We start from the raw sequence: 15,484 nt of genomic DNA on the forward strand, positions 1-15,484 counted from the left end.
GTGCAGGTCCCTTTGCGGGGGTGCCAGTTGGACTACAAGTCCCAGCATCCCCAACACGTGTCCCAACACATCTGGGGAGGCCAGGTTGGGGGCGGCTGCGCTACCCGATCTCCGCCTTGATCTCCTGGTCGAATGGGGGGGGGCTTAATGAAATCCGCAAGCCCCCCCCCCCAGCCGTCTCAGAACACGAACACGCGGGGCGCGCCATGGGGTAGGGCGGCCCCCGCCCCCGCCTTGTCCAACACTGCACTCTGCGTATGCTCAGAGGCGCTCTCGCGTACCCCGTACGCTCCAGCAGGGCCGAGCTTGGCCCACCTCCTCCCCACAATGGCTGATGGCGGCGGGCGGACTGCGGAGGGCCCCTCCGTCTCCCGGGGCGCCATCGCCATCTTCCGCTCAGACGGGGCCGGATCGGAAGCCCCCGCCCCTGAAGAGAGAGGGGGCGGGGAAGGAAGGGAAGGCGAGGGAGGCGCACCCTGCGTCGGGGGGGGAGTGATTGGCCCCCGCCTCTCCCAGCCTCGACCCCCCGCGGCCCCGCTAGCCGGTCGTCCGGGCTCCGGCGAGCCCCGGTCCTGGCTGAAGACGGAGGAGGGGCGGGCGGGGAGGGAGGCGCCGTAAGCAGCATGCGCTTGCCCGCCCCGTCTCCGCCCAGCCCGGGCAGGCTGCGAGCAGCGCGAGGGGCAGGCGGCGGCGGCGACAGGGCGCCCCGATCCACCGGCGCAGAGCTCCTTCGAGGTAAGCCCCCCGCCCGACACCCCCGGCCCGGCGTGGAGAGCCCCGAGGGCGCGTCCTGGCTCCGCTGTGCACCAGCAGGAGCACCGGGGGGGGGGGGGAGTGAGGCGCCCTCGCCTCTCCAGGGAGATTGGGGTCGGGGGGACACATCCCCCCCGCCTGTTCCCCATGTTTTTGGGGTACCGCCTCCGCTCCCGTGGAGCTGCGGTCCTGCCTGCGGACGACTGGGGCGCACAGGAGCGATCAGCCCCGCGAGGGAGGGTGGGGTCTCTTGGGGGGGGATCTAATGTCTCCCCCCCATAATCTTGCAAGTTTTTTGCTGGCTAGATAGATTTGGGGGCTGGGGGAGGAGCTACCAACTCCCCCCGCCCTCGGCAAACGCACACTGGACTCGTCTGCTTAACAGTTCATCTTTTCTCAGTCGCAAGGACAAGCTTTTATTTATTTGTCTCCAGCCCCTCTGACACACACCTGACAAAGAGCCCTTGCCCTCCTCACCTGCAGGTTGCGATGTAAGTTTTAAATTTGGGGGGAAGGTTTCCGATTTAGAACACACATGCCGGCTATTGCAAGGGGACCGATTTCTATCACTTCTCCAGATTCTGTAATCTGTTCTGTTTCATTTTTTTTAAAAAAAATCTCGCTTCTGGTTGAGGTCGGCTGCTGGGCGGTGGTGTGGGAATGCAGTCCATAAATCCATAAGTCAGTCGCCCGCCTGGTCTCCCTCCTGCTTGTCTTCCCAGCCAGCCAGCCTGTTCCTTGGCTGGACAGCCTTGGGAAAGAAAGGGGGCGTGAACCATGGTAAATCCAAGGAGCGGAGGAGGAAACCCTCGGGGTAAAGAGCCTTCTCCAAGCTGGTGTCCTCCCAATTGGGCATGCCAGCTGGGGCTGATGGGAGTTGTAGTCCAACCATCTGGAGTGTACCATGTTGGGCAAACCTTTTCTAATCCGGTGTTTGCCATCTCCTTTGCACAACCCCCCCCTCCCCCCACGATCCTCTGCCGATACATTTTGCGAAGATTCATAGCACATAGCTCCGCGTGGCAAGGAGCGCCCATGGTCCAATGAAGCCAGGTGGTACCCATGCGCAAAAAGTCCCTGATGGAACCGTGAACTTCGACGGTATGCTTCCCCCCACCCCCATATGAGGCTGTTCGCCAGTGTCTGACTGACATGCAGGGAGTGACAGGCACCAGGGAATGCTGATGCTGGTGGGTGGCATGGAGGCATCTAACTGATTAATCAGTTAGTTTAATTGATTACAAACTTAGGATTGACTCAGAAGTTGTCCTGAGCAATAGGGCTGCAGGTGCTTGCGCGTGTGCGTGCATATTCCTTACTTGTAAAACCTCCAGATGATGTGCCATCTTCGCTACATCAGAAGCGCCCTGCTGGGTCAGGCCAAGGAGAGTGCCTCTAATCCAGCACCCTAGCTGCTTCTCACAGCAGCCAGTCAGAGACTCCAGGATGCCCAAGGTGTGACAGCAACTTACCTCCCTCTCCCGATGTTCCTCCCCAGCCACTGGTACTCAGAGGTAGATTGCTCTGATCATGGAGGTTCCATTGAGCCGTAATGGCGAGTAGGCACTGATTGACGGATTAGAAGAGGCCTCTTAGAAGCAGCATTTCCCCCCACCTCCTTCGCTGTTACGTGGGACGAAATGCCTCTTCTAAGACAGGCATGCATCCCCCCTCCTTTTGCATCCAAATGGTCCTTAACTCCTATACAGATCAATTAAAATGATGCTGTTATTTGACTAAAGGCACAATCCTATGCACAGTGAGACAGGAAAAAGGCCTCCAAGTCCCAGCATGCCCCAGCCAGGTTGGGGAATGCCAGGCTAAGTTCCTTGAAGTGGGAAACAGCCCTGCTAACCAAGGCTGGCAGCGTGGGGGGTGGCACCACCGGGCATTTGTCCCACGATCTCCGGAGGCCCCATTGCCCTGTTCCCCTTCACCTCCGGCAGGCGGGCACCAGCCAGTCACAACACAAAAAAGCTGGTCTGTGCTGCCGCCGCCATGTTAATTCCCCCACACTGTCTCTGGCTCCATCAGGACCCCAGAGGTATGGCAGGGGGAATTAAAAGGGAGCCTCCAGCAGCTGTCCTTGGCTGGTTTTCTTCTGTTTTTGGCTGATGCCCACCTGCTTCAAATTTGGGGGGGGGGTAGAACTGGGTGACGCAGAGTGGAACTACTGCTGCCCAGGAGGAGGGGGAAGCTTCTGTAGCTCCAGGGCAGGGTGGGGGCGTGTGGCTGGTTTCTGAGCAAGGCCATGCTGAACGGCGGCCCCCTCCCCAGGGGCTTCAAATCCACTGGCTGCTTGCAAGTGTAAAAATCCAAAGACATATTAAAACAATAAATAAAGCCACAGTATGGCAAGCAAAACAGATGCAGAAACCGCTAGCGCATGTGCACAGCAGCAGAAGGGTCGCCAGCCTGATGCACAAGCGGAGAAAGCCCTTCAAACTCAGTGGGGCTCACAAGGCCCTCTAGAAAGGACAGGGCACCTGCCTTGTGGCAAGAAAGCTTTGCTATTCGTTGCTTGGGGAAGGGCTATGGCTCCGTGGCAGGGCCCTGCTTTTTGTTCAAAAGGCCCCAGGTCCAGTCCCTGGCATCTGCAGGTAGGACTGGGAAAGACGTATGTTTCAGACCCTGGACAGGCCCTGTAAGTCCGTGTTGACAGTACTGGGCTAGAGGGACCAATGGTTTGACTTGGCAGAAGTCCACTTCCTGGGTCCTAAGGGCATGGCCTTTGCTGTCCCGCTAAACAACAAAGGAGATGGGGTAGAAGAAACTTCCCCGGGAAAGGAGGTGCTGCTGCTGAAAAGGCCCTGTCCCAGGTAATGCTCCACTGTACTGCCAAGGGACCGCACTGTACAGCCCTCAGATCTGAATTTCAAGGTATGGATAGGTTGGCACAGGAGCAGGGGGTTCCTGGCATTTCTGGAGAATGGCTCAGGCCTTCAGAGCTCCTCGGATGCAGGTTGTGTCAATTTAAATCAGTCTTCTAAAGCAGGGTACTATCATTATCCCTCTGTATTGCAGGCGGGGAGGGGGAAGCTTTGCACATACAAGGACTGCCACCTTTTGGGCTTGACTTCTGTTTTCTGCAGGGACGGCATGTTCCACAGCCTTTCCCAACCCAGGGCCCTCCAGATGCGTTGGACCGCAACTTGTTGTAGGTTGAGGAAGACTGCACAATTCGTTTGTTTGTTTGTTTATTTATTACATTTCTGTACTGCCCAATAGCTGAAGCCCCCTGAGCATTTCACAACAATTTAAACCATACAATAGAACACGATAAAATGTAATATAAAAGTTTTAAACAACAGTATAAAACCAAAACAAAAAATAAAGACCAAAACTTAAACTAGCAGCAGTGCAAAGATTTAAAATGCAGTAACAGATTTCAAAACAACAGAAACTGAAAGATTAAAATGCCTGAGAAAACAAGGAGGCCAAAAAGACCCCAACGTAAGTGCCAGGTGAGCCTCTTTGTGGAGTGCATTCTGCAACTGGGGTGCCACAACAGAAAAGGCCCTCTTCTTCATTGCCACCCCTACCATCTCTTTGCAATCAGCACAAGCCCACTTACTTCACCTGCAAAGGGGCATCGCAGACTGCTGCCTTAAGCCTGCCCCTTAAGACAGGGCCCTTGACGAGCTTTCTCCCACCTGCCCCCATGCCCCTTCTTGTTTTGTTTTATCGGTGCATTTTAAAGTTTCTCTGCCACCTTTCCACTTGAAAGGAAGAGCTCAAGGCTGCTAACATAACAGAGGATTAAAACTAGTTCAAATAAAGGAACAATTTAAACATCACGGAAATGATAAATATCAGAAGGTCAGGAAAACCAAAGGGAGGCGAGTCGAACAAAGGGCAGGCCAAGAACCTACTGGACCCCAAACATCTGGTGATGATCAAAGGCTGATCGCAATCAGACGGGGCAGGTCTCCCAGGCCAGGGAGTCCTGTATCCTCAGCTGATACGGCTGGTCCCCTGTTCCTGTTTCAGCTGGTGGCCGGACATGCAAAAGGGCCTTTCCTGTTGACCCTGGTGGATGGACAAGATGGTAGGGGTAGAAAGATTCCTTTGGGTCTTCTGGCCCCAAGCTGTTTAGAGCGGCTTCTCCAACCTGGTGACCTCCAGGTGTGTTGGACTTCAACTCCCAGCATCTTGGCTGGGGGATTCTGGGAGTTGTAGTCAAGCATATCTGGAGGGCACCAGGTTAGGGAAGGCTGGTTTAGAGCTAATAACCAGGACTTTTGCATTTGCTCTGGAAACTGACCAGAAGCCTGTTGAGTGGATCCAGATGAAGAACCTTGTGCTTTCCCCAAACTTCCAAGAGTCTCGCTGCTAAATTTTGAACCATCAGACGTTTCCAAACCTTGTTTGATGTCAGCCCCACATTGTGCGTTACGCAGTAGTCCAATGTTGATGAGAGACAAATGTGAGATCAAGGAATCCAGCAAATGTTCCACCAGAAATCAATTATAAATAAATACAATATAAAAGAATTTATAAAACATAGGCTAAAAGTTAACAACCATAAACACAAACATATGAAACTAAAACATAGGATAAATAACTTCAAAGTAGTAGGCATATACAATACTATAAAATAATGCTGTAAAACAAATAAAATATATCAGCATTAGACAAGTCTGAGGATTTGCTACTGAAGAAGACTTTATAGACGTTGATTTTAAATAGACTGTTATTAGTCTCTGATGTGGATATATTGTTCTAAATATTTTATAAATTATTCTAATTGATTTCTGGTGTAAAATCTGCTGGGTTCCTTGACCTCATATTTGTCTCTGGGTCTAACTGGTCAGGAAATAATTCCTCCTGGTTTTGTTGTCCACTGCTGATGAAACAAAGCTGTGTGTAATTCAGGCCGGATCCAGCTTCTCCAGAAAACTACACAAAGTCACTCCTGGTCACTGCTGAACCTTGGGCATCCTGCAGAACCTCCAGACTACAAGTGTAGCTTTTCAAGGAAAGCACTACTTGTCCAAAGCAGGCGGAACCCCCATTGCTGGATCAGATGTCCTACCCACCAGGACCACCTCTGCCTTGTCTGGATTAAATGTCAGGTTTTTATCCCACATCTGGTCCTTTTCCAGTGCCAACCAGAACCTCCACGCTATGGCTCCCTTAGGAACCTAGGACGCTGCCTTATACTTAGTCAGATCCTTGGTCCGTCCAGCCCAGTATTGTTGACACTGATTGGCAGCAGCGGCTCTCCAGAGCTCCCTGCAGGATTCTTTCCCAGCCTTGCCTGGAGATGCTGCTGGGGACTGAACCTGGGATCGTTTGCATGCCAAGCAGGGGTTCTGCCACTGAGCTATGGCCCATTCCAGAAAGGAAAAGATTGAGAGAGAGAGAGCTGTGTGGCACACGCATATGGAAATCTAAACCTCCTCCAGTGGCTTTTATGTAGATGTCAGCTAGAATGGGGGAACAACATATCGGGCCTAGAGGTCAAAGACCAAAGGGTTGAGCAGAAGCTCCTCCCCACATCTAGAATCTGCCCTCCAGGAGGGACTAGAAGCACTGTAAAATGACACTCGGAATCCCAACCTGGCCAGCCAGTTCAGAGGGATACCATGGTTGAGGGCATCAAAAGCTATTGAGAAGCACAGCAGAACTGACAGGGACGCACTCCCTCGGTGCAGTTGCAGATGTCTGTTTTCCACCGGGGTAGTCTCAGTCCCAAAACTGGGCCAGAAACCAGGTTGAAGATCATCAGTTTCATCCAGCAAAACATGGAGTTGGGCTGCCTCACCCCCGTGAGCACCATAGCCAAAAATGGAATATTGGAAATTGGCTGGAAATTAGCCCCTTGAAATTAAACAGTACAGAGGGGACTTTTCAGCAGATATCTCCACAACCTTGCTTTTAAACTCGACGGTGTTCCTTCTGTCTCAGGGAGTCTTTTATCACCCTCACAGCCCACTCCCTCAGCCAGCCAGCCCAGCTCTGACTAAATAACCACCTAGAAGGGCAAGCATCAGGGGATTTATCCAAAAATCATGCAAATTGCTCATGGTGGCAGAAAAAAACGATTTCTTTGCCTCTGTCAGAGATGGGCTCTTGCCCAGATGTGGCTGGGATTCATTGCAAGTTTTCCTCCAACACTTTTCTAGCCATCCTCGTTTAACACTGAACCTGAGAAAGAGTTCTGTGAATCTCAGAAGCCATCTGCACTTTTCTGTGTGTTTTTTTAGTCAGGGCTAAAAAAGGGATTTTGCTACTGTTCCCTTCCAGAGGTTTCCATATTTGGACTGGGGACTCACTGGTTTCCACTCTAGGCCAGGCCTGCAGATCAAATCCAGCCCTCCTGGGGTCCCTGGGTGGCTACACCTGCTTTCCCCTGGCCACGGACTGGTGGTTTCCCAGCCTTTGTGCCGTTATTTTCTCCATTCAAAAATGTAGGGATGCCTCTGCAAAGGCTGACCTGCCGGCAGCAGGAGCTTTAAGCTACAAAATGCTGGCATTTTGTGCCTCCTCGTTGTCCCTCCACTGGAATGTGGCTCCCAAGAGCTTCCCTGAAACTGAATCCAGCCTTTGGACCAGTGCAGGCTGCTGGTGCCGATTTCGGTGGGGCCATGAATCCATTCTGGGTTTCAGTCAGAATCAGCCAGAACTCTAAAGGAGCTATTCAAGGTGCTGAACCCTAGCCCCAAAATAGTTTCGGCACCTCGGATAGCCCCTTTAGAGTTCTGGCTGGTTCTGACTGAAACCCAGAATGCATTCACTGCCCCACCACAATTGGACCCACCAGGCTCCACAGCTTTGGGCTGAACGAGGTTCAGCCCGCTGCTCTAGGTCACTTGTGCAACACCAGCTCTCAGAATACCATCTTTTCTCAGGATCTCAGAGAAATTGGTGGGTTGACCTGACTCAGCCACCCCTCCTAGCCTCAGACTCTGAGCCTCTGCTCTCCTCTCATCTCCTGCTGTTGTGTATCTCACCTCTTCTATTCAGACTTCCTCAGGGTCAGGACAAATAGATGGGCATGATCAGAGGAACATCAGAAGCTGCCTTAGACTGAGTGAAACCATCTAGCCCAGTACTGTTGACACTGACTGGCAGCAGCAGCTCTCCAGGGTTTCGGGCAGGAGTTTTTCCAGACCCATCTGGAGACACCAGGGATCAAACCTAGGACCTTCTGCATGCAAAGCAGGGGCTCTACCCACTGAGCTACAGTTCCTCCCCTGGTCCTCCTGGCACTGTGACCCCTGGCAACCGGTGCTTCTCATCCAGGCCAGTGTGCAAAGGGCGACGGCTGGTTGGTGAGCATCAGAACGGATCCCTGCCATGGAAAGAGATGGTGGGGAGGCAGGCTGTGTGTACTTCCCCGGCAGAGAGGTGCTGGGGACATGTGGGGACGCTCTGGCCTGGAGTGTGCAGGCAAGCTGCAGTTGCTCAGTATTGTGCTCTCTGAATGTGCTCAGAGGCTTATAGAGTATTGCTTCCTGTCTGTTCCTCTCAAGAAGACACCTGGCTGCACATGGGAAGGGGGAGGTGCTACACAGCTGTGACTAAAGGGGAAGGAACACGTCCACAAAGTCCGCACCCACAGCCAGGCATGATTTCCTCCTTATATTACTGGGCAGGGTAGAGTTGGGACTCCGTCTGCGTTGATATTCAGGCTGCTTCCCTCCCCTTCAGCTTTCAGGAAAATGAAGACGCCGGGCCATTTTTACTGCTAACAGGAAAAATGTGTCAGCCGTGTTCCACAGATCACTTACAGTGCAATCCTATCAGTGTCTACTCAGAAGTAAGCCCCGCTGAGTTCAGTGGGCCTTACTCCCAGGTGGGTGGGTGTAATTAATTTCTGGCTTCCAGTGTTCTGGCCAACAAGTGAAATGAGTGAAAAGCACCCAGTCATTGATTTATTTTTTAAAAATGTTAATTTTTTGTTAAAATATTTTAATTAAAAAAAATTAAACCTGCATTTGGGGACATCCAAACTTTGACACACCTTGATTCAGAATTGGGGCCATCATTTCTCGATCATCCCAGAATGCAGGACACGGAATAGTGGGCTCAAGTGGCAGGAAGCCGGATTCCGTCTGAACATCAGGAGAAACTTCCCGACTGTTAGAGCAGTACGACAATGGAACCAATTACCTAGGGAGGTGATGGGCTCTCCCACACTGGAGGCGTTCAAGATGAGGCTGGACAGCCACCTGTCAGGGATGCTCTGACTTGGACTCCTGCACTGAGCCCGGGGTTGGACTTGATGGCCTTGTAGGCCCCTTCCAACCCTACTATTCTATGATTCTATGATTATGAGTGACTTGGGGAGTGCCCCCCCCCCTTGAATTCTAAATTTCATTGTCATTGCTGGGAACCCACAACTCCACTTGTCTAGCTGCTGGAGCACTGATTAAAAGGGGGTCTCACCTTCCCATAGCCCCTCCAGGCTTGCAGAATTGGTGGGGGGTGGGGGGAACGCCCTCTCTGCCACCACTGCAGCAGCCAGGAAATGGGATTTGGGCCACATAGCAGTTCTGATTCTGAACCAAGCTGGGGCTGTTTGCCAGTCACTAAATGCAGGTCGCTTAATGTTGAATGCGTATTGAAATTAGTGCGGGGGGGAGGGAGGGGATCTTGCCCAGCTCAGTTTACATACAACTTGAGCAGGAGGAGAATAATTGTGTGGGAGGGTGCCCAGCTCAGAATACGGGTGAGCGTTATGACCATGCCGGATCTTCTCCGTGCAAATATTCCTACGTGTCTCCTTCAGGACTTGTGTAGTGGTTCCGAGTCCTGTGGACCACTTGGAGCTGATTCAGAACAGAATGACCAGAAGGCAAGTCGGAGAAGGCAGGACCAGAGGGGTTTTTTCTGACAGGCCTAGAGATCGGCCACTGGCAGCTCAAGGCCCAACCTGGCCTTAAGGTGTGTGCTGCTTGCATGCCCCTAAAGGTCTTCATCAGACACATTATTACGCACCCCCACTTACTCTCCTCGCAAAGCCAAGAGGGAGGCAAGGGTTTCCCCCAGTGCGAGCAAAGGCTGTATCGGAATCCGCCCGTTCTGCACCTCAGCTTGGCTCAATCCTTCGTGTGGGCCTGAACTCAAGCAAATAGGCATGAGCAGCCAACGGGCATGACAGGGAGAGAACACTGACAGGTTCTCGGCTGCTGTTCATACTGAGGGAGCAGCAGCAGAAGAGCCCTTTGGCCCCTTCTCCTGTGGGGGCCTTTTGTGTACGCCTCGGATTGTGCAGGGGCAAATTGTGCAGGGTGGGGGGGAGCTGACGATAATGCCCCTCCAGCCCTTCCAGTGCGAAAGATGGCCCTCCTTAAAGGTAGATCTGCCTTCCCCAGCCCCTGCCCTCCAGAAGTGTTGTATTACGACCCCCAGAATCCCCCAGCATTCTGGGAGCTGTAGTCCAACAGCCCTGGAGGGTGCCAGGATGAGGAAGGCTCACGTAGCTGCTGACCAGGGTTCTCACACCTGCCTGGCAATCCCGGTTGCTGGTTGATTCAGGAAGCACCTTCAGTGGCTAATTAGGCAGCTGGGCTCTTCGTGGCGATGCACAACGCGCAACTTGCCGACCATGGGACAAAGGTCTCTCGATTGGGCCGGCTGCGCAATTGGTATGATGGACCCAATCTGAAAATAAGTGTGCATAATTAGGCGGTTCTTTGCGTATCGGCTCCTTCTGGCCCCAAGTGCGGTGTTTTCAGCGGCTTTGGGTGACATTCCCACCCCCCGTAAGCTGTAACAGAGTCTTTGGCTGAGTTCTCCCCTTTGGCTGCTCACACCCATTTGCTTGCAGCTGTGACGTACACCAAGGGGAGAACTCTGTTGCTGCTTGTGCTGGGGACTGAGAGGAGGGGGCTGCAGGGTCCTTTGCCTGCGTCTTGGCCTGTATGGGAATTGGTGAGTGCGGGGAGCCAATGTTGGTGGCCCCCTCGGTCACTGCTCAGTTGAAAAACTGCCCCTGCAGAAATGTAGTTGTGGACCAGTGACATGGAGCAAAGGGGGTCGAGAAAGTGCGCTGCGTCGTGCCTTCTTTGGACGTATAGAACACTACAGACTGTTCAAGTCCACATATTTGAGACTGCCCATGACATGCAGCCTTTCTCCTGGGAGCCCTTAAATGGTGCCAAGTACCCTGGGGTGTTGTTAGGGCTGGTTGCATGGGGGCCCGGCCCCAAATCTATTTTCTACAGCCCCAGATCTATTCCCAGAACTATGAGTGTCCATTGGCGCCTATGGAAGTTTCATTCTTGCCTTAATTGCCAGGCAGGGGGTGATTTTCAAGGAGGATTGCAGCTGGGGAGGCAAGGGTTAACTCTCCCCTCCCCAAATGCGCAACACCAATCTCCCCACCCCCACCCCAAATCTCTCCCCACTTGGCAATAAAGCTTAGGAAAAAAAGTTTTCAATTGGTTTGGAATATGGCTCAGGGTGCAAATTAATTCAAGAATGGAATAGAGATTTATTGGCCGGCTGTGCCTCCTGTGGAATTCCAATAAATCCTAGTTGTTATTTCTACATTTGCATATATAGTTATAAATCAACATATGCACATTTTATGCAGAGTCGTGTCCTATGGGCCTGGCCCCCTGAATCTTTTAAGTGCCTAGTAAAACCTCTGGCTTGCACCCCAGGGGGAAAAGGGCGGAAGGGGGTCCCAGCCGCAGCCTTGCAGGAAGAAGAGGGCTTGGGCTTCTCTTGGGCACCCCCCTTCCATCCCCTTATTCCAGGTTCCCCACGGGGGTGAATTATGTGACATCCAAACTTGCCCTGAGCTAAATTAGATTTCTGATTTCAACAAGAGCTGCTGCACATAGTTCAGTCAAAGATGAGTTTCCCGGTCATCTGAAGAGTGAAAACTATGCTTGTCCCTTGGCTATTGTGAGTTCTCCTTGCAGTTGGCAGGGAATGGAGGGGTTCCCTCCCAAAGAAGCAATCAAGGATGGCAAAATCTCCCATGTCTAGCCTTGGAAGTGGGGGTTGCTCCCAGGTGGTGATTGACTGTGGCTACGGATGGAGTTTGGTGCCAGCAACTCAGGGTTCACAAGCGATAAGGGCTTGACTGCTTCAGACTTCTGCGCCTCCCCGCTTTCAGATAATCCGCAGCCTTGTCCCCACTCAGTCATGTCCAAAGGGGTGGAGAGTCCTCGCCACAGAGCACGCACAGGTGACAGTCTTCTTGGCCAGAGCTGTTTGTCTTCTGTGATACTGTAATGCACAAAATGCTCAGTGCAGGGTCCAGTATTAGATTCCCAAGTCAAGCGGCTGGATTGAAAGAATGACAACAGGGCTTCTGTAGCTTTCGTTGCTTGGAAGAGGGGGTTTTGACAAATGAAGGGGCCTTTTCCTGGGTCAGACTTCCTACTCCGGTGTTGTCTTCTCCGTGGGTGAAGCACACAGGGCAGGCTCTTCTCGGTGGCGTCACCAACACGGTGCACCTCGCTCACTCCTGGTAGGCTGTCAGCTCTGCATGGCATCGGGTATGAATCCAAAATAATTTGCTGCCATTAAGGGAGGATGCCGCTATTTTTGAACTGTAATATTTTTAATCACTCATTTTTATATTTTGAATTTAATTTTAAATGTGGTTAGCCACCTTGTGGGCTTCCTTTAAAACAGAAAGGGGGGATATACGTGTTTTAACACTGTCGTGAACCCTGATATTCAGATGTAGACCAACAGCACCCCCTAGAGTGTCTGAGACTCCGGATCCCTGCAGAGACACCCTGCATGGACCAGTATCCTTGGCTTTGGATCCTTGGCGTGAAATTCAGTTCCCTCTACCAGTTTAATCCTTTTTTCACAATAACCAACTGGTTTGAACTGTCATGGACGTCCAACCCAACTAGGAAGGCAAAGCCATCCTTCTAAGTAAATCTCTGATTGGCTACCCTTTCCACTTCCGTCAAAGACAGAGTTCGATTTGGCATTGGTACAAACCCTCCTCTATCTCAGGTAGGAGGTCAGCTTCCAGTGGTCTCAGATTTGCGTAGATATATGGGGTATAGCCCCAGGTCTTTCGCTCCTTTGGAACCATGCAGATGAGAGCTTTGCTCTTTCTAATGCTCTTTCAGACAGCTTTTCTGCAAGGAACTCTGCATATGGTCTGAAATCCAAGACAGTAGTGAAGCAAGTAAAATGTAACTAGCTAACTTAGTTTGGCTTTTTTTTTGCTTTTATTTGAAAGTCCCTGAGTAATTTTTATTGCCTTCCCCTTTTCTGCTGAGTCAGAATCCCTTTGCCAAATAAATTTTCTTGGTATTCATTGACAGTTGGTTTCATTGTTTTAAGAGCAGCGTTTCTCTGGAATTTCTCAATAAAATCCTTCCCCAATGTGCTAGACTGCACAGATGCTAGGCTGTCCCTTGCGATCTAAGGGTACCTTACAAGATTCAGTGAAGTATGGTATTCTCTGGGTTTGGGGAAAATCAGTCCAAAGCTCTGTTTCTTTTACTTATTCTAGATCTGGGCTGGAGGGAAAGACCCTTATCAGGCATAGAAGTGGGGCTTAGAAATCCATCCCCAATAATAGCTGGACAGCCTCAGGTTTCCTAAGCTAAGTCCTTGCTGAATTGTGGCAGTCTATCATGTTTCTTTTCTGGGGGATCCTCCGGTAGGGGAAGACTCCTTCATACACACACTCAGTCACAGATACACAAATGAAGGAATGCAAACAGCACCATCAGTATACATGGTGCTTTACATAATATAAGAGGACAAGTCACTGCCCCAATGAGCTTACAGTGTAAAATTCAGCACACAGGAGACAACAGAGGAAGGAGAGCAAAATGGAGGCAGAGGTAGACGGGAAGAACATGCATGTATTTTGGTAACATGTAGTTAGGCTAAGTAACAACGGGGCAGCCTCCCCTGACTTGGTGCCCTCCAGATGTTGTGAACTACAACTCCCATCATCACTCACCATGCTGGCTGGGGCTGATGGGAGTTGACATCCAAAACATCCAGAGAGCACCATGCTGGGGAAGGCTGAAGTTGGGTATGGGAAGTGAGGAGGGTGTCTCCAGTTAAGAAGTATCTGGTCGCTGGCTGGGAAAAACCGGAGGAAACCGCTGTCAGTCAAAGTGTTGTGGTAGTTGGGACAACGGCCTGATTCTGTATGACCTGCCTTGCACATCACGCTCCTGGATTCTGGGTTGTCATGATGTATGAACCCAGCTGTGTTAACAAACCATGATTTTGTAAGAATACGGATGTACGGATTTTGTTTTGCGGTTAGTTGGGTGTCTTTTGTTCCATTTTCCGCTCATTGATGGAATCGTGTTTTTTTGTAGGAGAATGTTGCTTGCTTGCAAATGTGCATTTGTACTAATAAGCAGTAGCGGTAATGCACACTTGTGCGAGTGTGCATTTGTGCAAATCACCCCCCAAAGTAAAAAACCCAATCCGCAAAATGGCTCCGCTGCAGAATCCACAGGTCAGATTCATAGAGATTCAAGCTCATTTAACTGCATTGCGGATTCCTTAGACATTCCGAGATAAGCATGAACAATCCTGAAAGACAACTCATGGTTTGTTGTTGGGTTGTAATCTCTGGGTTGTTTAAGCCATGGTGTCATTAAGTGTGAACCATGGGTTGTTCATGGGCTGTTTCACAGGCCACAGAAGTAGCAGGCAAAAGCAGTAAAAAAAAAAACACCCCAAAGCAGCTGCTGTATAGCCCAGCACTACATCACCACAAAGGCATTTAGGATACAGGGAGGGAGCGGGTGAAGGAGGAGGGAAACAAACAACCCAGGGATTGAGAAAACAAGCCATAGTTTGTTTGTCTGCCAGAAAAACTGTGGGTAGGGCATCAAAGCATGGGCTAAATAAACCATGTGCTAGCGTCATGTGCAAACCAAGTCTGTATTTATATTTATTTATTTCATTTCATTTCTATACCGCCCAATAGCTGAAGCTCCCTGGGCGGTTCACAAAAATTAAAACCAAAAAGCACACAGTAAAACAATATAAAATCTTAAAGCATTAAAGCCACAATAAAACAATACAACCAGAATAAAAACAGAGTAAAACCCAGCAGCAATGCAGAGATTTAAAATACAGATTTTAAACAGCAAAGCTTTTCAGAAAACTGAAATGCTAAAATGCCTGGGAAAATAAAAAGGTCTTCACCTGGTGCCTGAAGGAATACAGTGTAGGTGCCAGGCAAACCTCACTCAGTTTCCTTCCACAGCCGGGGTGCCACAGCAGAAAAGGCCCTCCTCCTAGTAGCCACCTGCCTCACTTCCTTTGGCAGGGGCTCACGGAGGAGGGCCGCTGACGATGATCTTAAGGTCCAGGCAGGCACATATGGGAGGAGGCGATCCTTCAGATAACCTGGCCCCAAGCCGTTAAGGGCTTTGAATGTCAATACCAGCACTTTGAATCGTTCAAAGTATATGTTCAGCTGCTTTCCCCAGCGATGCACAGCAACAGCGATGCTCAAATGCATTACCTTGTGAGCATGGTGCCTCATGGGGGAGTTCAAAAAGTGCTGTGTCACCAGCAGTAGGGGCTCGAGTTTTCCTCCTTGGCCTTCAGAGACCCAGCCACAACAGGCCCATTAGCGTTAACAGGAACTGCTCCAGTGACCCCAGAACAGCCTGCCTCCCCCTTCCTACCCTGGACAGCAACTCTCTGCAAATCTCCCACCCAGCCATTCTCCCCGTAATGATTATGTTTTGTAATTGGCAGTTTTCCGGTAGCAACAGGCAGCTCCCCCAGCTCCAGCCTGGTATGAATTATTTTC

General features: G+C 51.1%; 1 protein-coding gene across 1 annotated transcript in view; it reads left to right on the forward strand.

Moving 5' to 3' along the window:
* The first annotated feature begins 453 nt into the window (after window positions 1–453).
* GPR153 (G protein-coupled receptor 153) overlaps window positions 454–15,484 on the forward strand; it is a 52,431-nt gene continuing 37,400 nt past the window's right edge. Inside the window, exon 1 of the mRNA XM_084821836.1 lies at window positions 454–735. The gene's annotated coding sequence lies outside the window, so the exon portion shown is untranslated. The remainder of the gene's footprint in view (window positions 736–15,484) is intronic.

The sequence above is a fragment of the Heloderma suspectum genome, chromosome 15 (assembly GCF_057233095.1).
Source record: "Heloderma suspectum isolate Gila_16-S chromosome 15, 16-S_ref, whole genome shotgun sequence".
NCBI classification, from domain to species: Eukaryota; Metazoa; Chordata; class Lepidosauria; order Squamata; family Helodermatidae; genus Heloderma; species Heloderma suspectum.